Here is a 26420-nt window from a genome sequence, read left to right as displayed (position 1 = left end):
TGGCTGCATGATGGCCACTTTCTATGGCTGCATGATGGCCACTTTCTATGGCTGCATGATGGCCACTTTCTATGGCTGATCCTACCCTGAGTGTCATAGAAAAGGGTCTGAATACTACTGTTAATGAGATTTTTTTTTATTGTTTTTATCACATTCACAGACAATTTAGCAAACCACATTTAACTTGACTTGTTGGGATATTGCTTGTTGATTAAAAAAAAGAATGTTTTCCATTTTAGAATAAGGCTGTAATCTAACAAAATGGCCAAAAAATAAAAACGCCTAAATTATTTCTTAAATTTATGAAGTAATGATGTAAAAATTGTGTTGAGCATTTACAGTTTAAAATCCAAAACATCTTCTGTATCTAAAGCAAAGAAGGTTCTTACTATAAGGCTAGGGTCACACCAGGGTATATTCTCTCATCTGAGAAAATTGGGCCGGTTATGCTAATAACACTCTGACCAGAATTTGATCAGAGTGTGATTCGATTTTCTAAGATGAAGAAAGGATGGAAAAAAAAAATTCTCCATCTTCTCCATTTTGTCTGCAGTGCAGTCCGATGTTTTCTTTGTACTTATTGAGTTGCATGGGAAGCTGCGATCCGATAATCAGATCCAATTCAGGCATCCTGCTATTTTTTCCTCTGACCAGCTCGGTCCAAAGAAAAAATCTGATATGTCTACGGCCCCATAGAATAACATTGATTCCTAACAGCAGCGACCTATGGATGCTGTGAAAAAACATTCATTATTCTTTGAGGTCTCTCCAGACTCCAAAACATAATAGGACAGTGTTAAAGAATATTAAAAAACATTATACACACCTGTCTTAGGCCTCATGTGTCCTTATGACACTGTCACAGCCCCCCTATCTGCTGTGGTGATCTTCGGATGTTCTGGCACTCCCTTCTAACACTGATGCCAGTGAGTGGCTTCATGCAGTTACGTGGGAGAGATGCTGGTCATTGACCCCAATGACGTGTATCCCTACCCCCATGTAATGGTGCGAGGACAGTCACTGTCCTCAGCCCTGGAAGTAAGTGCTGGAAGAACCAAAGTCTGGCCCAGAGGTTTAGAGAGCTGCGGCTGCAGATGGCAGTATAAAGACAGGTAAAAGTCCAAGACAAGTGAGTATAATGCATTTTATAATCATAACCCCTCCCCTATGTTTATTTTACTTTTGGGTATGGAGAGCCGTAATCCACCTCCAAAACAAGTTTGAAAGTACAACCTATTTTCAGTATGTATTTATCAGGACCTTGAAAGAGGAAGTTGATATAACCCTTAGATTTCTTTATACTGTACATTGTGTCAGGGTAAAAAACATCTGTGAACATCATAGATTTTATCATTATATTCACTTGTAAATTTTCAAATTGTCGACATCCTTTTTTATATTTCCCAACTTATTTACTTTCAACAATTATTGCAAAGAAATTATGTATCTGCCCTATATGTCATAATAGAGCTCAAATGTTGAAACTGTACTCCCAAACCTAATCCTGTGGCTCTGTGGTTTATAGGGGTTAAGTAACTTTACTTAGAATATATTCAACTATTGTTCAACTTTGTCATAATATATTAGCAGTAACATTTGTTTCACTTGATTAAGTAATTTGACCCATTAAACATGTTCTTAAAAGATGTAATTACTAGTGATGAGCAAGCACTAAAATGCTCGGGTACTCGTTGTTCGAGTCGAGCAAATTGTAATGCTCGAGTGCTCGACCCGAGTAATGAGCCCAATGTAAGTCTATGGGAAACTCGAGCATTTTTCCGGCGGCTCCCCCCGGCGGTCTGCAGAGGGACTAAAAATTGCCCAAATCGATGGGAACAGTGCTCAAATGACATGGGAACAGTATGGGGAAGACCCCTGGAAGCATTTCTGACTCCCAGGTCACTGCTGTCAACAACGTTGTCAGAGGTATTACGCCACTGTTACGGACTCACAATAAAACATACAAAAACAAAACCAAAATGGATTTTCCTGGGAAATATGCTAAGGAACATCCTTTTCAAGGTAATGATTTGTATACAGTATAAGGCAACATAAATAACAAAAACAAAAATGCTCCTCCACACCTCGGACTATGTTCACACGTAGTGTTTTTCATGCATTTTTGCACTTTTGCATTGCTTTCAACGGTGAAAAAACATTTACCAGTAAATGTCATTTTAACATTTTACTACCTTATCTGGCCATGTCGTGTGTGACACATCATCAGACACATCCTGTTTAATTTATGATGGAGGGACTCTGAAGGTCACAAAGGCTATTTTTATAGGGCCATCAGGTGGCCCTTACTATTCATAAAGGGCCAGCAGTCAGCTATGCTTTGTTGTTCCCATTATTATCGAGTAGGTCTCCTATACTGTTATTGCATATGCAGTGACTGCAATGGCTGCCAAAAATTTGGAGGAACTCCAATACCCCTTGCAAGAGACGTAGAGGTCAGAGGGCCTCCTGCAAAAAATACTCCCATTATTAGGAAGTGTGTCTCCCATACTGTTTGCCTATGCAGTGAAGCAACGGCTGCCAAAAATTTGGAGGAACTCCAATGCCTCTTGCAAGAGACGTAGAGGTCGGAGGGCCTCTTGAAAACAATGTTCCCATTATTAGGAAGTGTGTCTCCCATACTGTTTGCCTATGCAGTGAAGCAACGGCTGCCAAAAATTTGGAGCAACTCCAATTCCCCTTGCAAGAGACGTAGAGGTCAGAGGGCCTCCTGAAAACAATGTTCACATTATTAGGAAGTGTGTCTCCCATACTGTTTGCCTATGCAGTGAAGCAACAGCTGCCAAAAATTTGGAGGAACTCGAATGCCCCTTGAAAGAGACTTAGAGGTCGTAGGGCCTCCTGAAAACAATGTTCCCATTATTAGGAAGTGTGTCTCCCATACTGTTTGCCTATGCAGTGAAGCAACGGCTGCCAAAAATTTGGAGGAACTCCAATGCCCCTTGCAAGAGACGTAGAGGTCGGAGGGCCTCCTGAAAACAATGTTCACATTATTAGGAAGTGTGTCTCCCATACTGTTTGCCTATGCAGTGAAGCAACGGCTGCCAAAAATTTTGAGGAACTCCAATGCCCCTTGCAAGAGACGTAGAGGTCGGAGGGCCTCCTGAAAACAGTGTTCCCATTATTAGGAAGTGTGTCTCCTATACTGTTTGCCTATGCAGTGAAGCAACAGCTGCCAAAAATTTTGAGGAACTCCAATGCCCCTTGCAAGAGACGTAGATATGTTGATATGGTACATATGGTGGTGATATGGTGGTGGAGGATGAGGATGCGGAGAAGGAGGAGGACAAGATCAAATAGACAAAATCAGGAAGCGTATACCCATGTCTGGGTGTGAAGACAGAGGTGCATGGGAATAGAATTAGACCTCCCAAAAAAAAGACACAGTATTTGAGTTCCTGTTACGCCCAATCCAGCCCTTGTTCATTTTTATAAGAGTAAGCCTGTCAGCATTTTCAGTTGACAGGCGGATGCGCCTATCGGTTATAATTCCACTAGCGGCACTAAAGACCCGCTCTGACAAAACATTAGTGGCAGGGCAGGCCTGAACCTCCAAGGCGTAGAGAGCCAGTTCATGCCACGTGCCCAGCTTGGATACCCAATAATTATATGGCACAGAGGAATCACGGAGGACGTTGGTACGGACGGCAAGGTACTCCCTCACCATCTTCTGAAACTTTTCCTTCCTTGGGAGAATACCCCGCGCCTCAGGGCCTGTGCGATGGGAGGGTCTGAGAAAACTGTCCCAGAACTTTGACAGTGTTCCCCTGCCTCTGCTAGATTGCATTTGTGTCTCTCTTGCCTGTACTTCTTGGTTGTCGAATGAACTGTGACCTCTGCCGCCAGCATTTTCAGATGGGATTTTTTTTAATAATTCCGCAACAAGGGCCTTTTCGTACTGCACCATTTTATTAGGCCTGCACTGCAAGGGAATAAGAGACAGAAAGTTCTCTTTGTAGCATGGGTCTAGAAGTGTCACGAACCAGTAATGACTGTCACCCAAAATTTGGACAACGTGAGGGTCACGGGGAAAGGCAGCATAACATAAACTCAGCCATGTGTGCCAGACTGTAAAGAGGCTAGACTTCCGTGTCCTCACAAAGAGTACAACTGACCGTGCTCTCCTCCTCATCTTCTTCCTCTTCCTCCTCGTCAATGTCCTCAGGCCATCCACGCTGAAAAGACGGTATGACAGTTGTGCAGGTAGTACCATCTATAGCGCAGGAAACTAGCTCCTGTTCTTCCTCCTCCTCCTTCTCTTCCTCATTGTCACCTAATCCACGTTGGGATGAGATGAGGCTGGGCTGTGTGTAATCACCCTGCATGGTTCCTTTCTCCATCTCATCGTGCTCCGCTTGCAATTCATCCTCTTTAATTGTGAGCAGAGAGCGTTTTAGAAGACAGAGAAGCGGGATGGTGACGCTAATTATGGCGTCATAGCCGCTCACCATCTTGGTGGAGTCCTCAAAGTTTTGGTGGATGATACAAATGTCTGACATCCATGTCCACTCCTGAGGTTTTATGTGTGAAGTCTGAATACCGACGGCCTTGTTGATGCTGGTAGTCAACAACTGCTCTCTTCTGCTCACAAATCCTTCCCAACATCTGCAATGTAGAGTTCCAAAATGTGGAGACATCGCAGATCAGTCGGTGAGCTGGAAGCTGCAAACGCTGCTGAAGCACAGCAAGGGCGGCGGAAGCTGTAGCTGACATTCTAAAATGGGCACACAGGCGGCATACTTTGACAAGCAGATCCGACAGATCCGGGTAGGTTTTGAGAAACCGCTGAACCACGAGGTTAAGTACATGGGCCAGGCATGATACATGTGTGAGCCTCGCCTCAGAGCCGCCACCAGGTTCCGGCCATTGTCCCACATGACCATGCCTGGCTGTAGGTTCAGTGGTGTCAGCCACAGATCTGCCTGCTCTTTCAGAGCTGTCCACAACTCTTCACCTTTTACCCTTGAGAAAGTGTGTGGTTAACACGCGAAACGTGTGGGCTCTGCACTTTCTGCTTGTGCATTCCCTGGGGAGGCTTCACCTGCCACATGAGTAAGGTTTCTTTTTATTGAATTACTCAATGGGGGTTTTTCTGACATAGTTTCATTTACACATGTGTGACATAGGACAGTTTGAATACATGTCAAGATTCCACCTGTCAGTCATGATGTAATACCTTCTATACTAGCATGTTGCATGTGTTTTCCCTACCCCAGGGTTTTTTCTTGTTGCTATTTTGCCTGTCCAGGTTATTTGTAAAAATCTTTTTAACCAGTATTTAATAAAAATGTATATTTTATGCACACTCCCTTTGCTCCTCCTCTTTTCAAGTATTCATTTAGGTGTGTTCTAGGTTCCTTTACATGCATGAATGATCTATGATGATCTAATTATTTGTATTTTATTATGCCTATGGGACTTGTATTTCTTTTCTTCAGCGTTGTTCGGTTTGTCACCTAAGCATATTAGCTTTAGCACAGCCTGTTGCCGCTTGGCCGAGGCAGTGCTGCAGTGCTTCCAGCTTGTGACTGATGTGGTCATTTCGGAGATGGAGGCTGAAGAGAAGGAGGAGGAGGAGGTGCAGGAGCTGTAGAATGTGGGGGCAACCCTGATTGATCCAGGACCCGCAATCCTCGGCGTCGGGAGGAAGTGTTCCGTCCCAATGTCTGACTGGGTCCCGGCTTCCACTATATTATCCCAGTGTGCCGTCAGCGAGATGTACCGTGTCTGCCCACAACCACTTGTCCACGTGTCTGTGGTTAGGTGGACTTTCCCTGTAACTGCGTTGTTGAGGGAACGTCTAATGTTGTGGTACACGTGCTCGTGTTATGCGGGGACGGCACACCAGGAGAAATGTGCCAATGGAAATTGTGATGTGGAGGACCAAGTACCGAGGGATGGTCGCCTCCATCAGGTTGCGGAGAGCTTCCGTCTCCATGAGACCTAAAAGGCAACATTTCGAGCGCAAGCATGTGCGAAATGTGTGCATTTAGTAGTGTGGCCTGTGAGGCACTGGCTGCGTATTTGTGCTTGTGTTGCAAGGACTGGTGTAGGGACAACTGAACGCTGGGCTGGGACAAGGACGTGGACGTGCTTGCTGATAGTGCTAGTTGAGAGTGTGCAACGACAGGTGCAGGACAGGAGGCATCTTGGCATGCGCCATGGACAGGGGATTGGCGTGCACGCATAACAGTGGAACAAACAGTTGTACTGGCAACTTCCGTCGTGTTGATGTTACGAGGAACTCTTTCCCGCCTTGTGTCTGTGGCTACCATGCTGCTTCTTCCTGCATGTTGTGGTGTTTTCGCCTCCCTCCCCCTGTGTGCTGCTGTCCTCGCTCTGTATGTCCTCCTGCCTGGTTGGGTCAGTTACTATATCATCCACCTCGTCTTACACTTCCGCATCCTGTTCCTCCTCCTGACTTTTTGGCAATTGTGTCCCAGCATCATCATCATCATCCTCTGGCGACAGTAATTTCACTTTCCCACCGTCGCCTTCGTGTGACCGTGGCTGCTCCAATATTTGGGCATTTCTACACGCGTTCTCCTCTTGACTCGTTGAAGCTGTCCGGACGAGAGGCCCGAATCTACCAATGGAAAAGTGAACAGCTCTTCTGGGTGTCTAAGTGTGGGATCAGTTGTCTCCGGGCACTCGGTATGGTGGGAGGAAGGAGGATCAGGGTGAGGAATATGCGGTCCAGACTCACGGCTACTGAGACTTGACCGTGTGGAAGACAGGGTGGTGGTGATGGTGGCTAAGTGACTGGAAGCATTATCTGCTATCCAACCAATAACCTTTTGACACTGCTCTATGTTCAATAGTGGTGTTCTGCGGGACAGGAAGGTCGAGTGACAAGATGTTGGTGTTTGTTGTGGTACAATTTCAGCTTGCCCACGGCCACATCCTCAACCTCACCATAACCATCACGTCCACTTCCCCGTCCCTTGCCTCCCACCTTGCCCATTTTTAATGGAGGACAATATTTTCCACATTCACGAGAAATGGCTTATTTTGGAACACAGTTTTATGTGATACGTCTGACAGAGAACCACAATTTTAAATAGCAGGCCTGTAATTTGCTAATACTATCCTTCACAGACACCTAGTGTGAACAGCTTGACCGACACACTGCAACAGAATATGAAAATGGAAGAAATGTCTGATTTTGGAACACTCTTATATGTCTGACAGAGAACCACGGTTTTAAATAGCAGGCCTGTTATTTGCTAATACTATCATTCATAGACACCTAGTGTGACTAGCTTGATCGACACACTGCAACGGAATGAAAATGGAAGAAATGTCTGATTTTGGAACACTCTTATAGGTGTTATGTCTGACAGAGAACCACGGTTTTAAATAGCAGGCCTGTTATTTGCAAGTACTATCCTTCATAGACACCTAGTGTGACTAGCTTGATCGACACACTGCAACGGAATGAAAATGGAAGAAATGTCTGATAATGGAACACTCTTATAGGTGTTATGTCTGACAGAAAACCATGGTTTTAGATAGCAGGGTTGTCATTTGCTAATACTATCCTTCACAGACACCTAGTGTGAATAGCTTGACCAACACACTGCAACGGAATGAAAATGGAAGAAATGTCTGATTTTGGTACACTCTTATAGGTGTTATGTCTGACAGAGAACCACGGTTTTAAATAGCAGGCATGTTATTTGCCAATATGCTATCCTTCACAGAAACCTAGTGTGTATAGCTTGACCGACAGACTGCAACAGAATGGAAAAGGAGCCAATATTTTCCACGTTCAGTTCAAATTTCTGGATTTTTATTGCTGAAATATGGAAAAGATCTGGCTTTATTCTGCAGTGAGAACAAGCAAATGGAGCAGAAAAATGGGGTACTCTGGATTGCTTTTTAAGCAAATAACCAGGATTAAGATCAAATTTTTTTTTCCCTGGCCCCTGATATCTGGGACTATATCTACAAATATCTGTAGGAACAGCAGCAGCAGGAATGTTCAATGGACCCTCTTACGCTATATGCACTGCAGTCTGCCACTTACACTGCCTGCCTAATTCCTGCTATCAGCACTGAATATATGCAGCTGGATTAGTCCTCAGAAGGACTGTTAGTTCAGATGGATATATATGTATGTTGTGGAATACCTATACTAACAGGACGTTCAATGGACCCTCTTGTGCTGTATCATGCACTGCAATCTGACACATACACTGCCTGCCTGCCTGCCTAACTCCTGCTATCACCACTGAATATATACAGCTGCATTAGTCCTCAGAAGGACGGTTAGTTCAGTTGGATATACAATATATATGTTGTGGAATACCTATACTAACTATGAAGAAGCAAATCTCTCCCTGACGCAGCAGCAGCTCTCCCTACTCTGCCTGGTTCCAGAGTAGACTGTGACGAGCATGGCGGTGCCCGGTCTTAAATACACCTGATGATGCTGTGCGTCCAGCCAATCACTGTAATGACCACAACCAACATGGCTACGGCATTACAGTGCATGGCAGGCAATCTCTGCATGTTCATTGGCTCTCTAAAGAGCGCCAAACATGCAGGGAGGGGACCCGAGTTCCCGTCCGAGCAACCCAGAAATACTCGTCGAGCACAGTGATGCTCGGGCGAGTACCGAGCAGCGGCGAGCATATTCGATCATCACTAGTAATTACAACTTCTCGTTCTGCTTATGCCATATTCATCTATAGTGTCTCTGTGGCTGGAACTATTATATGTTCTATTTTCCTGTTGTTCTATGCTTAAAGGGAGTTTGTCAGCCCCTCAGGCCTGGTGCCTGGACAAGTTGCTTTGGTGCCCTAGGCAGATGAAGCCACTGGCACTACCCCCTCACATGAATGCTTAGCCCACATGTAAAAGAATGGGTAAGAAATTAAGGTAAGAGGACCCCTAACTCACCTCCCCTCCCCCTGCGATAGGTCACGTAACAAGCTCTGACGACCACTGCCACTAGAATTGTTACCTATTTCACCAAAAAATACCAGCAAAAGTAAAAAAAGTACTTTAGAGGTGAGACTCAATGAAGAGTGTGTTTTCATAGTTAGTTATGGAATCATTCATTGCTTGCAGAGCATTTACACGATACCAGGGAAAAATAGCGATATTCATCCCTGATGTCCTATATTTTAAATGTAAAACCCAAGGACAGTTATGGAAACTAATATTGCTTACCTATAATGGGGGGCCATTTGGTTTCAATTAAGGTGTGAAGCATTTGGTAGATACTCCAATTTAAGCTAAAGAGACTCCATTATAAAGGGATACGCATGATGTTTTTTTATATCCATCATGCAACAAATACAGTTTGCAACAATCGTGGTTCTGGTGCCACATTCCTGAATGGCTAGTGGTTCTGGTAACGTATTCATGTTTTGATGGTGGTTCTGGTCTCGTATTCCTGTACTGATGGTGGTGATGGTGACATCATCATGTAGTGATGGTTGTTCTGATGCTGTATTCATTTGCTATTGATGGCTCCGGTGATGTTTTCATGTAGTGATAATTGTTCTGGTGCTGTATTCATCACAAGAACCATCATCATTACATGAATATGAAACTAAAATCATCATCAGTACATGAATACATCACCAGATTCATCAACAGTACAAATAATGGCACCAGAACCATCATCAGTAAATTAACAGGTCACTAGAACTACCATAGGTGCATGAATGTAGCGTCGGCGTCCCTGCCTCCTGCTAGGCAGGGATGCCGTTCCCCTCACCTCTCCGCTCCGTGCCCGGCGTCTTCCTCCCGCTCTGCTGGCAGCGCGCGCTGCTTCCCGGCCTCTGTGCTTAGGGCGTGCGCCGTCCTAAGAAGTCCCCGGCCAATGGCCGGAGGACCTCACCATATATAAGGCACCTCCTCCAAAATGGAGGTGCCCGAGCAATGTTGTTGCAAAGCCTTTCAACTCTGCTTCAGCCCTCAGGTCCCGTTACCAGTTACCTGCCAGTCACCTGCCAGAGTCCTGCTTGATACCTGCCTGATACCTGCCTGATATCTGCTTACCTGCTTGCTATCCTGTGGTCCGACAGTCTGCCTACCAGCACCTTCCAGTCTCTCTATGGATCAGTCCGCCTGCGGACCAGGAAGTACCTGCCAGATGCCTGCCTGATACCTGCCTGCCTGTCCAGAAACTCTTACTCGCTCACCTGGGAGTGCTCACCTGCTACCTGCCTGCTAGCCTACCTGGAGGCTCTGCCGTCACTTGCCGTGACCACCTGCCTGTCCAGAGACTCTTGCCCGCTCACCTGGGAGCGCTCACCTGCTACCTGCCTGCTAGCCTACCTGGAGGCTCTGCCGTCACTTGCCGTGACCACCTGCCTGTCCAGAGACTCTTGCCCGCTCACCTGGGAGCGCTCACCTGCTACCTGCCTGCTAGCCTACCTGGAGGCTCTGCCGTCACTTGCCGTGACCACCTGCCTGTCCAGAGACTCTTGCCCGCTCACCTGGGAGCACTCACCTGCTACCTGCCTGCTAGCCTACCTGGAGGCTCTGTCGTCACTGGCCATGACCACCTGCCTGTCCAGAGACTCTTGCCCGCTCACCTGGGAGCGCGCACCTGCTACCTGCCTGCTAGCCTATCTAGAGACTCTTTCCCTGCTGTCACTTGCCGTGACCACCTGCCCGTCTAGAGACTCTTTCCCTGCTGTCACTTGCCGTGACCACCTGCCCGTCTAGAGACTCTTACCCTGCTGTCACTTGCCGTGACCATCCGCTTGTCAAGAGACTGTCCCCGTCACTTGCCGTGACCTCCTGCCCTTCTACCCAGAGACTGTCCCTGTCACTTGCCGTGACTACCTGCCCACCTTCCCTGGGAGCCACCCGCTTCCTTACAAGGACTGCCCCTTTGTATAGTTGCTCAGAGGTTCCACCTCCCAGACCATTACAGTTTGCTCGGGCCATGGAACCCGGTGGCACCCAAGCTCCCTTGCTCTGGGACCTATGTCATGAACTTTCCCGTCAGAGGTCCCAACAGGAGTCCATCCTGAGCCACCTGCGTAGTGTTAACTCCCGCCTGGACACACTGACTACCTCTTCGGGACCTGCTTCCAGTCGCACGACTCCTACCCCGGCAGCGTCGCTGCCCATCAATTCCATGGCATCTCTTCCCGGTCCCCGCCTCACCGCCCCGCCTCGTTTTGGCGGAGATCCCGGTCAGGCACGGGGCTTCATTAACCTGTGCACTCTGCACTTCGAACTGTTGGCACACCAGTTTTCAACCGACCGAGCCAAAGTAGCCTTCATCATGTCCCATCTCACGGGGGAGGCACTGGCTTGGCTAAATCCTCTATGGGAGAGAGGAGACCCCCTGGTGTCCAATCTGCCAGCCTTTCTCACGGCTTTTCGGAAGGTCTTCGACGAACCAGGACGGAGGACCTCATCCGCCTCATCTCTGCTACGCCTCCGCCAAGGAAGTCTCACCGTGGGCCAATATGCCATACGGTTCCGTACCCTTGCTTCGGAGCTTGCCTGGGATAACGACGCCCTGTTGTCCGTCTTCTGGGAGGGTCTGTCCGGCCGTATTAAAGATGAACTCGCCGGTCGGGACATTCCTACCACTCTCGACGACTTAATTACACTTGCCACCCGGATTGACATCCGGTTCCAGGAGCGCACCAAAGAGGTCACCCATGAGAGGAGGTTTCCACGCCTTGTCCCTACCTTCCAGAGACCCGTCACTTCCTCCGTTACTCCCCCGGCGCAGTCACCCGAGCCTATGCAGGTCGACCAGACCAAGATGGTCAAGACCCGTCAAGAATTACGCCGTGCCGAGGGTAGCTGCTTCTACTGTGGCAGTATGGAGCACTGGATCCGTTCCTGTCCGGAGAGGTCGGGAAACTCCTGTGTCTAGGATCGTTCAGACAGGTCGCCCTAGACAGAAATAAACCCTCTCCATCTCTAATGCTGTCGGTCTCTATCATCTGCGGGGAGAACCGTTATTTTGAACTGGCTCAACTTGACTCTGGAGCTGCCGGAAATCTCATTTCTCAGTCCCTGGTAGAGAAATACCGCATTCCCACCAAACCTCTGGCTGTACCCTTATCTGTCGCCGCCGTGGATGGGGGCCTCTTACCACATCCCATCCAACTTATCAACGAATCCATAACTCTGCAGGTGGGAATGCTGCACTCTGAGAGCATCTGCTTCCATGTTCTGCCTGGACTCTCTCACGCCCTCTTGCTAGGCCTACCTTGGCTCCAGAAATACGCGCCCGTGCTTGATTGGCAGACCGGAGAAGTTCTTCGCTGGGGACAGGACTGCCATAAGACTTGTTTAGTTCCCGTTCATCCTGCTCGTCCTTCTCCTACCCCAGCCAATCTACCCGGCCTACCGGCTCCCTATTGGTCTTTTGCGGACGTCTTTAATAAAAGAGAAGCAGAGACATTACCCCCTCATAGACCATACAACTGCCCAATTGACCTGATGCCCGGCGCTACTCCTCCCCATGGGCGTATTTACCCTTTGTCCGCTGCTGAGACCCGGTCCATGTCTGAATATATTGAGGAGAATCTGGCCCGGGGATTTATCCGGAAATCTACCTCCCCAGCGGGAACAGGCTTCTTCTTCGTCAAAAAGAAGGACGGCTCACTCCGTCCCTGTATAGACTATAGAGGCCTTAACCAGATCACAGTGAAGAATAAATACCCCCTTCCGCTCATTCCTGAATTATTTGACCGTCTGAGGGGGGCTAGAATCTTCACCAAGCTGGACCTCCGTGGGGCGTATAATCTGGTCCGTATCCGTCAGGAGGATGAATGGAAAACGGCATTCAACACCCGGGACGGCCACTATGAATATCTTGTAATGCCCTTCGGTCTCTGTAACGCTCCCGCCGTCTTTCAAGATTTGGTCAATGACATCTTCCGTGACCTTCTCTACTCCTGCGTGGTGGTGTACCTGGACGACATCTTGGTCTTCTCTCCGGATCTTCTCACTCACCGGAGGGACGTTGGTCAGGTCCTGCTCAGGCTCAGGCAGAACCACCTCTACGCTAAATATGAGAAGTGCCTCTTTGAGCAGACCTCGCTTCCGTTTCTGGGCTACATAATCTCTCAGACCGGCCTACAAATGGACCCTGAGAAACTGTCTGCCATCCAGAAGTGGCCCCAACCAGAGGGGTTGAAGGCTATTCAGCGGTTCCTGGGCTTCGCCAACTACTACCGCCTCTTCATTCCGCACTTCTCTTCCCGGACTGCCCCTATCTCGGCGCTCACCCGTAAGGGCACTAATCCCAGAGAATGGCCGCCCGAAGCAGAGGAGGCCTTCCTTTCCTTAAAAAGAGCTTTTTCCTCCCCCCCTGTGCTGCATTGTCCGGACGGCAACAACAATTCTTTCTAGAAGTTGACGCTTCCTCCTCCGGAGCCGGAGCAGTACTTAACCAAAAGTCGTCTTCCGGAAGAATGGTAACTTGCGGCTTCTTCTCCAAACTCTTCTCCTCTTCTGAGCGTAATTATTCTATAGGAGACCGAGAATTGTTGGCCATTAAGCTGGCACTAGAGGAGTGGCGTTACCTGCTCGAGGGGGCTCTTCACCCGGTAATAATTTACACGGACCACAAGAACTTGGCTTACCTCCAGAGTGCCCAGAGACTTAACCCGCGCCAAGCCCGGTGGTCCTTGTTCTTCGCCCGCTTTAATTTCATTCTTCATTTTCGCCCGGCTGACAAAAACATCAAAGCTGATGCCTTATCCCGATCCTTTTTGGTCTCTGATCTTGAAGAGGAGCCTAAACACATCATCGACCCCGCCAAAGTAATGCAGGTGGCCCCCGTGAATCTAAATCGTCTTCCACCCGGTAAGACGTTCGTAACTGTTCCTGATCGTGAGAAGGTTCTACACTGGGGACACTCGTCCAAGCTAGCTGGCCACGCTGGTCAGAAAAAGACCCTCCAGCTTATTATCCGCCATTACTGGTGGCCTACCCTGCACAAGGATGTAATAGACTTTGTGTCAGCCTGTGTGTCCTGCGCCCGAACAAGGTTCCGAGACATCTGCCAGCCGGCCGTCTCCTTCCACTTCCTGTACCTGCTGCCCCGTGGCAGCATATAGCTATGGACTTTATAACGGACCTCCCTGTCTCTGCCGGTTGTACGGTCATATGGGTGGTCGCTGACCGCTTTTCCAAAATGGCTCACTTTATTCCCCTGCCGGATCTCCCGTCTGCATCAGAGTTAGCCAAAGACTTTATCCATCATGTCTTCCGTCTTCATGGTCTTCCTCTCCACATCGTATCCGACCGAGGGGTTCAGTTCACCTCTCATTTTTGGCGATCCATGTGTAAACTGCTGGGAGTCACCTTGGACTTTTCTTCCGCTTATCACCCACAGTCCAATGGCCAAGTAGAACGGATCAACCAAATTTTAACCAGTTACCTCCGGCACTTTGTTAATGCTCACCATTCCGACTGGTTGGATCTTTTACCGTGGGCCGAATTTTCTTACAATAATCACGAGAGCGAATCTTCCTCCAAATCCCCGTTTTTTGTAGTCTTCGGTCAGCATCCTCGGATCCCGTTTCCCGTCTCCACCTCGGTGGACAATCCGGCTGCGGAATCTCTCGTTAATGAATTTTCCTCCATTTGGGAAAGTACCTGATCCGCACTTCTTCAATCATCCGAGCGGATGAAAAAACAGGCTGACAAGAGACGTCTGAATCCACCACAATTCCGTCCTGGAGATAAAGTCTGGCTCTCGTCCAAATATGTCCGGCTCAAGATTCCTTCCTACAAGTTAGGGCCTCGGTTCATCGGCCCACTGGAAGTTATCAAACAAATCAACCCGGTGGCCTATAAATTGAAACTCCCGGCCAATTTGCGGATTCCCAACTCCTTCCATGTATCTCTACTCAAACCCGTGATACTTAACTCTTTTTACAAGTCTACAGGTACGCCTCCTGCTCCGGTTTCCGCTGAAAATGAGTTTGAGGTAGAGAACATTCTGGCCACCAAAAGGGTAAGAGGAAGGACCTTTTTTCTAGTGGATTGGAAGGGGTTTGGTCCTGAGGAGAGAACATGGGAGCCCCGGGACAACATCCATGCCCCGCTCATCCTAGATAAATTTCTGTCTGGCCTAAAAAAGGGGGGGCCTAAAGGGGGGGGTACTGTAGCGTCGGCGTCCCTGCCTCCTGCTAGGCAGGGATGCCGTTCCCCTCACCTCTCCGCTCCGTGCCCGGCGTCTTCCTCCCACTCTGCTGGCAGCGCGTGCTGCTTCCCGGCCTCCGTGCTTAGGGCGCGCACGCGCGCTCCCCCTCTCTTAAAAGGGCCGCGCGCGCCGTCCTAAGGAGTCCCCGGCCAATGGCCGGAGGACCTCACCATATATAAGCACCTCCTCCAAAATGGAGGTGCCCGAGCAATGTTGTTGCAAAGCCTTTCAACTCTGCTTCAGCCCTCAGGTCCCGTTACCAGTTACCTGCCAGTCACCTGCCAGAGTCCTGCTTGATACCTGCCTGATACCTGCCTGATATCTGCTTACCTGCTTGCTATCCTGTGGTCCGACAGTCTGCCTACCAGCACCTGCCAGTCTGTCTATGGATCAGTCCGCCTGCGGACCAGGAAGTACCTGCCAGATACCTGCCTGATACTTGCCTGCCTGTCCAGAGACTCTTACTCGCTCACCTGGGAGCGCTCACCTGCTACCTGCCTGCTAGCCTACCTGGAGGCTCTGCCGTCACTTGCCGTGACCACCTGCCTGTCCAGAGACTCTTGCCCGCTCACCTGGGAGCGCTCACCTGCTACCTGCCTGCTAGCCTACCTGGAGGCTCTGCCGTCACTTGCCGTGACCACCTGCCTGTCCAGAGACTCTTGCCCGCTCACCTGGGAGCGCTCACCTGCTACCTGCCTGCTAGCCTACCTGGAGGCTCTGCCGTCACTTGTCGTGACCACCTGCCTGTCCAGAGACTCTTGGCCGCTCACCTGGGAGCGCTCACCTGCTGTTAGAACCTTGCTGTTAGGTTTTTTTTTCCTTTGCTGGTCACATGACCTTGTTGGCCTATTTAATCCTGCTCCGCCCTTCTGGCTTTGCTGGACTTCATTGTATATCTACTTTCTAGCTAGCCTGTGCTCTGTATCTAGCTCTGTTAGTTTGCTTGGTCTACGGACCTCTATGTTCTATCTATTTTGTTTGTTCGTCTGTCTGCTACTATTTCTGTTAGGAGGTGTCCCATATTCCTCCCAGTCCTTAGTACTTGTAGGGATTCCCTCCCCACATCTATAGGTCTCCGTACAGACTAGATTAGGACTTTAGCAGGTCTGATCGCAGGATCAGGTTCCCTGTTACATCGTAGGGATTCAGCTGAGTCCTATAGTAGGGACAGATCTCCTCTCTTTCCTTAGCTTTGGTAGCAGAACATAACAGTAAGTCCAGCCTGCAAATTCTCTAAGGAAAGATTTTTTTTTTTTTTTTGTTCCATCATGGTGTCGGTTCAGGATTTGGCTAAACACCTGCAGGGACTCTCTCTGGAAGTGGCCGAGCTCCGTCAGCACGTGAGTAACTGTCCTGGAGCATATTTCTTGGAGCCTAAGGTATGTTTGCCGGATTTATTTTTTGGTGAACATCGAGAATTTTTTTCATTTAAAAATGCTTGCTTATTGTATTTTCGTTTGAGACCCAAGTCCTCTGGGGATGAATCCCAGCGCGTAGGGTTCATAATGTCACTTTTGCGCAAAGAGCCTCAGGAGTGGGCCTTTTCTTTGCAACCCAGTGATACATGCTTCAGATCAGTGGATAGTTTTTTTTCTGCTTTAGGATTATTATATGATGATCCTGACCGTGTGGCATCAGCTGAGACTGAGTTGAGACGTCTAAAACAAGGATCAGGTAATGTGGAAAAATATTGTACTCATTTTCGTCGTTGGTCCACTCAAACAGGGTGGAACGATTCTGCTCTGAAAAGTCTATTTCTTGCTGGGCTCAGTGAAAGGGTTAAAGACCTGCTAATTGCTTATCCTACACCTGAGGATTTGCAACAGGCTATGCAATTAGCTATACGGGTGGATAGAAGACTGCGTGCTAGGGTTAATGAGAGCAAATCCTCTGCTATGTCAGTTTCTGGTTATGATAATGTGTGTACTAACAGTGGTGAACCGATGGAGATTGAATCGGTGGCACCTCGCTCTCAAGAAAAAGACCGTCGTTTTTCGGAAGGCTTGTGTTTCTATTGCGGAAAATCTGGTCATTTGATTAAAGGCTGTGAGCTTCGTATGAAGAAAGAAAAAAAAATGGTCAGTCACGCCCGTATTGCCTGTTTAAATTCCAAGGGTATATTTTTAGCTGCTTCCACGATTGCTCAGGAAAAATTAATGGAATTTCGGGTGTTTGTTGATTGCGGGTCTACACTGAATGTAATTGATGGGGGATTCGTGGAAAGACTCAATTTAAAACCTGAACCTTTATCATCCCCCATTGCTGTGGTTTCTGTGGATGGCTCCCCTTTGAAGAATATTACTCTCAAGGTCAGTGAATTTCCTCTCACTATTAATGGTGTTCACCATGAGAAATTGGATTTGGTAGTGTTGAATAACTTGCCTTCTCCAGTAATATTGGGTTTGCCCTGGTTAAAATTTCACAATCCTGTACTGGATTGGTCTACCAGTGAAATTAAAGCCTGGAGCCATAAATGTTATGACAAGTGTTGTAACGGGCGTATTGCAGCTTTGGATAGGGGAGAATTGCCTGTTCCTATTCAGGATTTTTGGAGAGTTTTTTCTGAGAAAGAATCGCAGGTTTTGCCTCCCCATAGAGACTATGATTGTTCTATTGAATTTGTCCCTGGAGCGACTCTTCCTAAAAGTCGTTTATTTAACCTTACTATTTCTGAGAGGAAGGCTTTGGAGGAATACATACAGACAAGTTTGGCCGCCGGTCACATTAGGCCATCTAAGTCTCCTGTGGCGGTTGGATTTTTTTTTTGTAAAAAAAAAGGACGGCGGTTTACGTCCTTGTCTGGATTTTCGTGAGATTAACAAAATTACGGTACGCAATCCTTACCCACTGCCATTGATTCCTGATCTGTTTAACCAGTTATTGGGGGCCAAGTGGTTCTCTAAAATTGACCTTAAGGGGGCATACAATCTGTTGCGCATGAAGGAGGGTGATGAATGGAAGACTGCTTTTAACACTCCTGTGGGTCATTTTGAGAATCTGGTTATGCCTTTTGGTCTTACTAATGCTCCTGCATTTTTTCAGAATCTGATTAATGACATCCTTAGACCTTTGATCGGTAAAAATGTGGTTGTGTATTTGGATGACATTTTGATTTATTCGCCAGATCTGGAGTCTCATTGGCGGAGCGTGCGTGAGGTATTACAGTTATTAATGGACAATTCGCTTTTTGCTAAGCTGGAGAAATGTGAGTTCGCTGTACAGAGAATTAGTTTTTTGGGCTACATTATCTCCAGCAAAGGTTTTGAGATGGATCCGGTTAAGGTTCAGGCTGTGCAGGAATGGCCTAGGCCTATTGGTTTGAAATCGATACAGAGGTTTTTGGGTTTCGCCAATTACTATAGAAAATTCATAAAAAATTTTTCTAGTATTGTCAAACCTCTGACTGATCTCACCAGGAAAGGTGCTAATGCGGTTCAGTGGTCTTCTGAGGCCATTGAAGCTTTTGTGTATCTCAAGGAGAGGTTCACCTCTGCTCCCATCCTTATGCAGCCTGATGTTAATAGGCCGTTTTTGGTTGAGGTTGATGCTTCCTCTGTGGGGGTTGGCGCAGTATTGTCTCAGGATAACGGGGATGGATTACATCCCTGTGCCTTTTTTTCAAAAAAATTTTCGGAGACTGAATTGAATTACGATATTGGTAATCGGGAATTATTGGCTATTAAACTTGCATTTGAACACTGGCGCCACTTCTTGGAAGGTGCGGAATTTCCCGTTCAGGTTCTTACGGATCATAAAAATCTGATATATCTTGATGCTGCCAAGCGCCTGAATGCCCGTCAGGCTAGGTGGGCACTGTTTTTCTCGCGGTTTAATTTCTCCGTTACTTACATCCCTGGTACTAAGAATGTTAAGGCGGATGCCTTGTCTCGCAGTTTTTCTCCCATAGTCGGTGCTGAGAAAGAGGAAAACATTTTACAAGAAGGTGTTGTGATAGCTGCTTTAGACTCCGTTTTGGAAGATGAGATTCTTAAAGCTCAGGAGAATGCCCCATCTAACACTCCTCATGGGAGGTTGTTTGTGCCTGGGACCTTTAGGAGAGATTTGTTTGTTGAGTGTCACGAATCTCGGTTGGCAGGTCATCCCGGAATCTCTGAGACCAAGAGACTGGTGGGTCGCAGTTTTTGGTGGCCTGGATGGCAGAAGGAAGTCATTAAGTGGGTGCGCCAATGTACTATATGTGCTAGATCTAAGTCCTCACATACTCCTGCTGCGGGGTTACTTTGTCCTTTGGAGGTCCCCAGTGCTCCTTGGACACATTTGGCTATGGACTTTATAACTGACCTTCCCCCCTCTGAGGGTTTTACTGTCATCTGGGTGGTCGTGGACCGTTTTAGCAAGATGTGTCACTTGGTTCCCTTCGTCAAACTGCCCTGCGCTAAAACTCTCGCTAAGGCCTTTGTCAAGGAAATTGTCAGACTTCATGGCGTTCCTACTGACATTGTTTCTGATAGGGGTCCTCAGTTCGTGGCTCGTTTTTGGCGTGCCTTTTGTGACAGGTTGGGAATTCATTTGTCGTTTTCGTCCGGATATCATCCTGAATCTAATGGCCAGACAGAAAGGAAAAACCAGGATGTTGAGCAGTTCTTGCGTTGTTTTGTGGCAGACAATCAAGAGGGGTGGTCTGAGTTTCTGCCACTTGCCGAATTTGCTCTGAACAATCATACATCTTCTTCTGCTGGTTGTTCGCCTTTTTTTTGTTGTTCTGGGAGACATCCGTCGTTTGGGTCGTTCTCCAAGTTGGGATCTGCCGTGCCTGAGGAGGAGAATTTTTCCGGTGATTTGGAAAGAGTTTGGACGGATGTGCGTGGTAATCTTCAGGAGGCCAACAGAAAATCTAAAGACTACTTTGATAGGAAACGACAGGAGGTTTTGTTCGCTGTTGGTGACATGGTTTGGTTGTCCTCTAGGAATCTGCGGTTGAGGATTCCTTCTAAGAAATTGGGTCCCAAGTTTGTAGGGCCCTTTAAGGTGCTTCAGGTTGTCAACCAATCTGCTGTTAGGTTGGAGGTTCCTACCTCCTGGAGAATTAATCCGGTCTTTCATGTCTCTCTGTTAAAAAAAGCTGTTGTGTCGGATGGTGACGCCTCTGCCTCTGTTCCTCCGGTGGTGGAGGACGGGGAATATGAAATTTCTCGCATCCTTGACTCTAGACGGTATAGAGGTAGTTTGCAGTATCTTGTGGCCTGGAAAGGTTTCGGACCCGAGGATAACTCTTGGGTGAGGTCAGATGATGTTTCCGCGTCCAGACTTATCAGAGCGTTTCACAGGAGATTTCCTGATAAGCCTGGTCCTAGGGGATCCGGAGGATCCTCTTAGAAGGGGGGGTACTGTTAGAACCTTGCTGTTAGGTTTTTTTTTCCTTTGCTGGTCACATGACCTTGTTGGCCTATTTAATCCTGCTCCGCCCTTCTGGCTTTGCTGGACTTCATTGTATATCTACTTTCTAGCTAGCCTGTGCTCTGTATCTAGCTCTGTTAGTTTGCTTGGTCTACGGACCTCTATGTTCTATCTATTTTGTTTGTTCGTCTGTCTGCTACTATTTCTGTTAGGAGGTGTCCCATATTCCTCCCAGTCCTTAGTACTTGTAGGGATTCCCTCCCCACATCTATAGGTCTCCGTACAGACTAGATTAGGACTTTAGCAGGTCTGATCGCAGGATCAGGTTCCCTGTTACATCGTAGGGATTCAGCTGAGTCCTATAGTAGGGACAGATCTCCTCTCTTTCCTTAGCTTTGGTAGCAGAACATAACACCTGCTACCTGCCTGCTAGCCTACCTGGAGGCTCTGTCGTCACTGGCCGTGACCACCTGCCTGTCCAGAGACTCTTGCCTGCTCACCTGCTACCTGCCTGCTAGCCTATCTAGAGACTCTTTCCCTGCTGTCACTTGCCGTGACCACCTGCCCGTCTAGAGACTCTTTCCCTGCTGTCACTTGCCGTGACCACCTGCCCGTCTAGAGACTCTTACCCTGCTGTCACTTGCCGTGACCATCCGCCTGTCAAGAGACTGTCCCTGTCACTTGCCGTGACCTCCTGCCCTTCTACCCAGAGACTGTCCCTGTCACTTGCCGTGACTACCTGCCCGCCTTCCCTGGGAGCCACCCGCTTCCTTACAAGGACTGCCCCTTTGTATAGTTGCTCAGAGGTTCCACCTCCCAGACCCGTTACAATGAATATATCACCAGAACCATCATCACAAGATAAATGCATCACCAGAACCACTATCAGTACATTAATGCATCACCAGAATCTCCACCAGTACATTAATACATCACAAGAACCACTGTAGATAAATAAAAACAACACCAGTACCATCATCAGTACATGAATACATCACCAATCTTATTACAGCAATCAATTGTAATGTCAAGTCAGGCCCATATACATTTGTATCTCATGAACCTACAACTCCCAGTATGTCCTTAACAATAGTAAGGAGATACTGGGAGTTGTTGTTATCAGTTATTATTATTATTATTATTATTATTATTATGTGGACCATACAGGAACCACAGTACTGATGAGATGTAGCCAGTATCAACAAGTAAACACTTACATCTTACAGACGCAAATACAATTGAGTGCAGGGAAGGAGCCAAGGCCAGGGCGCAGGCAGAGAGGGTTGAGCAGTGTCAGTGACTGACACTGCTCCCCTGTGTACCTGCGCCCAGGCCATCACTTTGCTGAATGCCTGCGGCCGGAGGAAGGTGATGGGCATCTGCAGGCATTCAGCAGTGTCAGGGTTTTTTTTTCCTCTGAAATGCGCACACCTCAGGTAGGCAGGACGTAACACCCTAGGCAGGTGTTTACCCTCCCTACCCCTCGTCCCAGCCCTGGTCAGTACAAACTAAGCATAAAGCCTTTTTGGGAATATAACTCCTATAATAATCGCACGTTTAGCGATCTAATCATTGCCTTTGTTCTGCAGAAACTGAAGTTTAATCAAGCATGATAATTAGGGTACACGGGGCATCCTTGGTGTAGCAAATTATATTACTGCAATACGATTGCAGTAATATAATAATACACTGCAATACTTTGGTATTACACTAGTGTATAGTATACGGCATCAGATGAGCACACGTTAAAGAATGTTAAGAGGACAAAAAAAAGTGAAAAATAAAAAAAAGTATTAAATATATATTTTTTTTTTTTAAATCTCGAATCACCCACCTTTTTCCCATTAAAAATTAGTAAATGAATAAAATAAAAAGTAAACATATTTGGTATTGTCTTATCTGAATTAACCCATATGGTAAATGCCATAAAGAGCAAAAAAATCAGAAAGCCAGACTTGTGCTTTTTTGTCACCACACCTCCCTAAAAAATGCCATAATATTGATCAAAACATCATATGTACAGTCAGCTCAGAATACAAAAAACAAGCCGTCACAAAGCTTCATTATTGGAAAAATAAAAATGTTACGGGTCTCAGAAAATGGAAACACAAACCAAAATTTTTTCACCACTTGAATAAAAAACAAGTGTCCATGGAAGTTTGGTATCGCTGTAATCATACACACCTGGTGAATCATGTTATTTTAACCTTACAATACAACCGTAAAAGCAAAACACAAAAAGTGTCAAAATTGCATTGTTTTTCAGCATCTTATCCCTGTTGGAATGTTGTTTTCCTTTTTTTACATATTGTATGGTAAAACAGACAGTGTCATTCAAAAGTTCAACTTGTTGTGCAAAGATAATGGCTATAACGCTGAAAATATAAAAAGTTCTGACGTTTGGAAGAAGGGGAGGTAAAAATAAAAAAATAAGATTTTAAGAAGGTAAGAGGCTAAAGGGTTTATAAGGGACTTTTTTTTTACTATGGGACTAAGCACTTGATAACTATCTGCCTGTTCAGACCTGTGATGATCTCTCCTGACTCAATGTGGCCACGGACTGCGCCTGCCACAGATTCTCCTACTTTCTGTGATGTCACGTTGATAGAGCAGAGCGGAATTGAAGGAACTGCTCTATCGATGGGTCATCACTGCCAACGTCATGTAGATTGACAGCTGACTGCCCACTGCTTAACGGCACTTTATAATTAAAAGCATAAAAGATTACATTTCATATTCCTTTCCGATACTATTTCACACATCTTCATTCCCGATGTTGCTTTTAAAAAAAAAGCTGCCACCACCTGCCTCCCAGATAGCTACTCTAAAAAGTTGGCAAACATGATTAATAAACAAGGGAAAATATGAAAATTGAGAACTGACGGCTATCATGAGTACTAGCGACACACCCTTAAATGGATACTGTTGGGAAGTTGACGTTTGTCCAATCTATTTTGTACTTCTGATTATATTGTGTCGTACACACATACAATGACATTACATGAACAATCAACATGCATATTTCAGCTCATTTTACTGCATAGCGTGAGTTTGGAAAGCCCTAAGCCAATTATCTAGTAATTAATGTTTGGACGAAGTCTATTGAGGATTTTAAACATCTGGTTGACAAACTCTGACCTTGAAGGATGAATGAATATTTTATGTGTTATATGTATAAGTCTTTTCAAGATCAATTTAAAAATACCCTTTTGTAAAACTTTTTAAATGAGCCAAGTTCCTTGTGAGACAAGGTTTGTGAACTAGGTTACAATGTGGCATGTTTATTAAGAACTATGAATAATAACTAATATTAATTGAAAGCTACTTATTTAACAGCGCATGTACAGCTTTGCCATATGTATGGCACCGCAAGACATTGCAAAGAGGACCTACAGATCTGTATTACAAAACCATATGCTCTTCACGTGCTGCTGCTGAGAGGAGCTTTTTTTTCTAAAGTTAAAGAAGCACGCCCATGAAAGTTTTTATCCTCTTACTATATTGCAATCATCCTGTTATATAGCACTGTGCACTTACAATTGCTCATTTTGCCATTCTACCCAGCTAATTTCTCTCTTTTTCTCTATGAAGAAGCAGGAAGTCTCTTGTCCCTGCATTTACAGTGGGTATGGAAAGTATTCAAACCCCTTTACATTTTTCACTCTTTGTTTCATTGCAGCCATTTGGTAAATTCTAAAAAGTTCATTTTTCTCATTAAAGTACACTCTGCACCCCATCTTGACTGAAAAAAACAGAAATGTCGAAATTTTTGCAAATTTCTTAAAAAAGAAAAACTGAAATATCACATGGTCATAAGTATTCAGACCCTTTGCTCAGACACTCATATTTAAGTCACATGCTCTCCATTTCCTTGTGATCCTCCTTGAGATGGTATTACTCCTTCATTGGAGTCCAGCTGTGTTTAATTAAACTGATAGGACTTAATTTGGAAAGGCACACACCTGTCTATATAAGACCTCACAGCTCACAGTGCATGTCAGACCAAATGAGAATCATGAGCTCAAAGGAACTGCCCAAGGAGCTCAGAGACAGAATTGTGGCAAGGCACAGATCTGGCCAAGGTTACAAAAGAATTTCTGCATTACTCAAGGTTGCTAAGAACACAGTGGCCTCAATAATCCTTAAATGAAAGAAGTTTGGGACCACCAGAACTCTTCCTAGACCTGGCCATCCACCAAACTAAGCAATCGTGGGAGAAGAGCCTTGGTTAGAGAGGTAAAGAAGAACACCAAGATCACTGTGACTGAGCTCCAGAGATGGAGTAGGGAGATGGGAGAAAGTCCCACAAAGTCAACTATCACTGCAACCCTCCACCAGTCGGGCCTTTATGGCAGAGTGGCCCGACGGAAGCCTATCCTCAGTGCAATACACATGAAAGCCCGCATAAGGTTTGCTCAAAAACACATGAATGACTCCCAGACTATGAGAAATAAGATTCTCTGGTCTGATGAGACAAAGATAGAACTTTTTGGTGATAATTCTAAGCGGTATGTGTGGAGAAAACCAGGCACTGCTCATCACCTGCCCAATACAATCCCCACGGTGAAACATGGTGGCAGCATCATGCTATGGGGGTGTTTTTCAGCTGCAGGGACAGAACAACTGGTTGCAATTGAAGGAAACATGAATGCGGCCAAGTACAGAGATATCCTGGATGAAAACCTCTTCCAGAGTGCTCTGGATCTCAGACTTGGTCAAAGGTTCACCTTCCAACAAGACAATGACCCTAAGCACACAGCTAAAATAACAAAGGAGTGGCTTCAGAACAACTCTGTGACCATTCTTGACTGGCCCAGCCAGAGCCCTGACTTAAACCCAATTGAGCCTCTCTGGAGAGACCTGAAAATGGCTATCTACCAACGTTCACCATCCAACCTGCCGAAACTGGAGAGGATCTGCAAGGAAGAATGGCAGAGGATCCCCAAATCCAGGTGTAAAAAACTTGTTGCATCATTCCCAAGAAGACTCATGGCTGTACTAGCTCAAAGGGGTGCTTCTACTCAATACTGAGCAAAGGGTCTGAATACTTATGACCATGTGATATTTCAGTTTTTCTTTTTTAAGAAATTTGCAAAAATTTCTACATTTCTGTTTTTTTTCAGTCAAGATGGGGTGCAGAGTGTACATTAATGAGAAAAAAATGAACTTTTTAGAATTTACCAAATGGCTGCAATGAAACAAAGAGTGAAAAATGTAAAATTTAATTACTTTCCGTACCCACTGTATAGTCTCCCTCTTAAACTCCTGACCCAGCTGCTCCGTTCCTCCCCCCTGCCAAGAACTGTTCCAGTGACTCCTGTTTCTACATAAAACTTAGAAGGATTCTGCTAGTCAGTTTTTAATCATGTGATGTCATAGACCGAATGTAACGGGTCCGGGAGGCGGAACCTCTGAGCTACTATACAAGGGGGCGGCCCTTGTAAGGGAGCGGGTGGCAGTCTCTGGGTGAACGGACAGGGAGTTACGGCAAGTGATCAGGGCAGTCTCTGGGTAAGGGGTAGGTACGACCTGTGATGGCAGAGCCTCCGGGTAGGCTAGCAGGCAGATGGTAGAAGTGTGCTCCCAGGTGAGCAAGCGAGAGTCTCTGGAATAGCAGGTGGTCACGGCACGTGACGGCGGAACCTCCGGGCTGGCAGGCAGGTAGGTAACGGAGAAGCGCTCCCAGGTGAGCGGGCAAGAGTCTCTGGAATAGCTGGTGGTCACCGCACGTGACAACGGGACCTCCGGGCTGGCAAGCAGGCAGGTAACGGAGATGCGCTCCCAGGTGAGCAGGCAAGAGTCTCTGAGATAGCTGGTGGTCACAGCACGTGACAACGGAGCCTCCGGGCTGGCAAGCAGGCAGGTAGCGGAGAAGCGCTCCCAGGTGAGCGGGCAA

General features: G+C 46.7%; 1 long non-coding RNA gene across 1 annotated transcript in view; it reads left to right on the top strand.

The window, feature by feature from the left end:
• The first annotated feature begins 981 nt into the window (after positions 1 to 981).
• LOC141166273 (uncharacterized) overlaps positions 982 to 26420 on the top strand; it is a 209933-nt gene continuing 184494 nt past the window's right edge. Inside the window, exon 1 of the long non-coding RNA XR_012251270.1 lies at positions 982 to 1129. This is a non-coding gene — a long non-coding RNA (uncharacterized lncRNA). The remainder of the gene's footprint in view (positions 1130 to 26420) is intronic.

The sequence above is a fragment of the Phyllobates terribilis genome, unplaced genomic scaffold, assembly GCF_046119375.1.
Source record: "Phyllobates terribilis strain yellow unplaced genomic scaffold, ASM4611937v1 Scaffold_1__5_contigs__length_1240528914, whole genome shotgun sequence".
In the NCBI taxonomy this organism is placed as follows: Eukaryota; Metazoa; Chordata; class Amphibia; order Anura; family Dendrobatidae; genus Phyllobates; species Phyllobates terribilis.
This window is presented reverse-complemented; position numbering and strand designations above follow the sequence as displayed.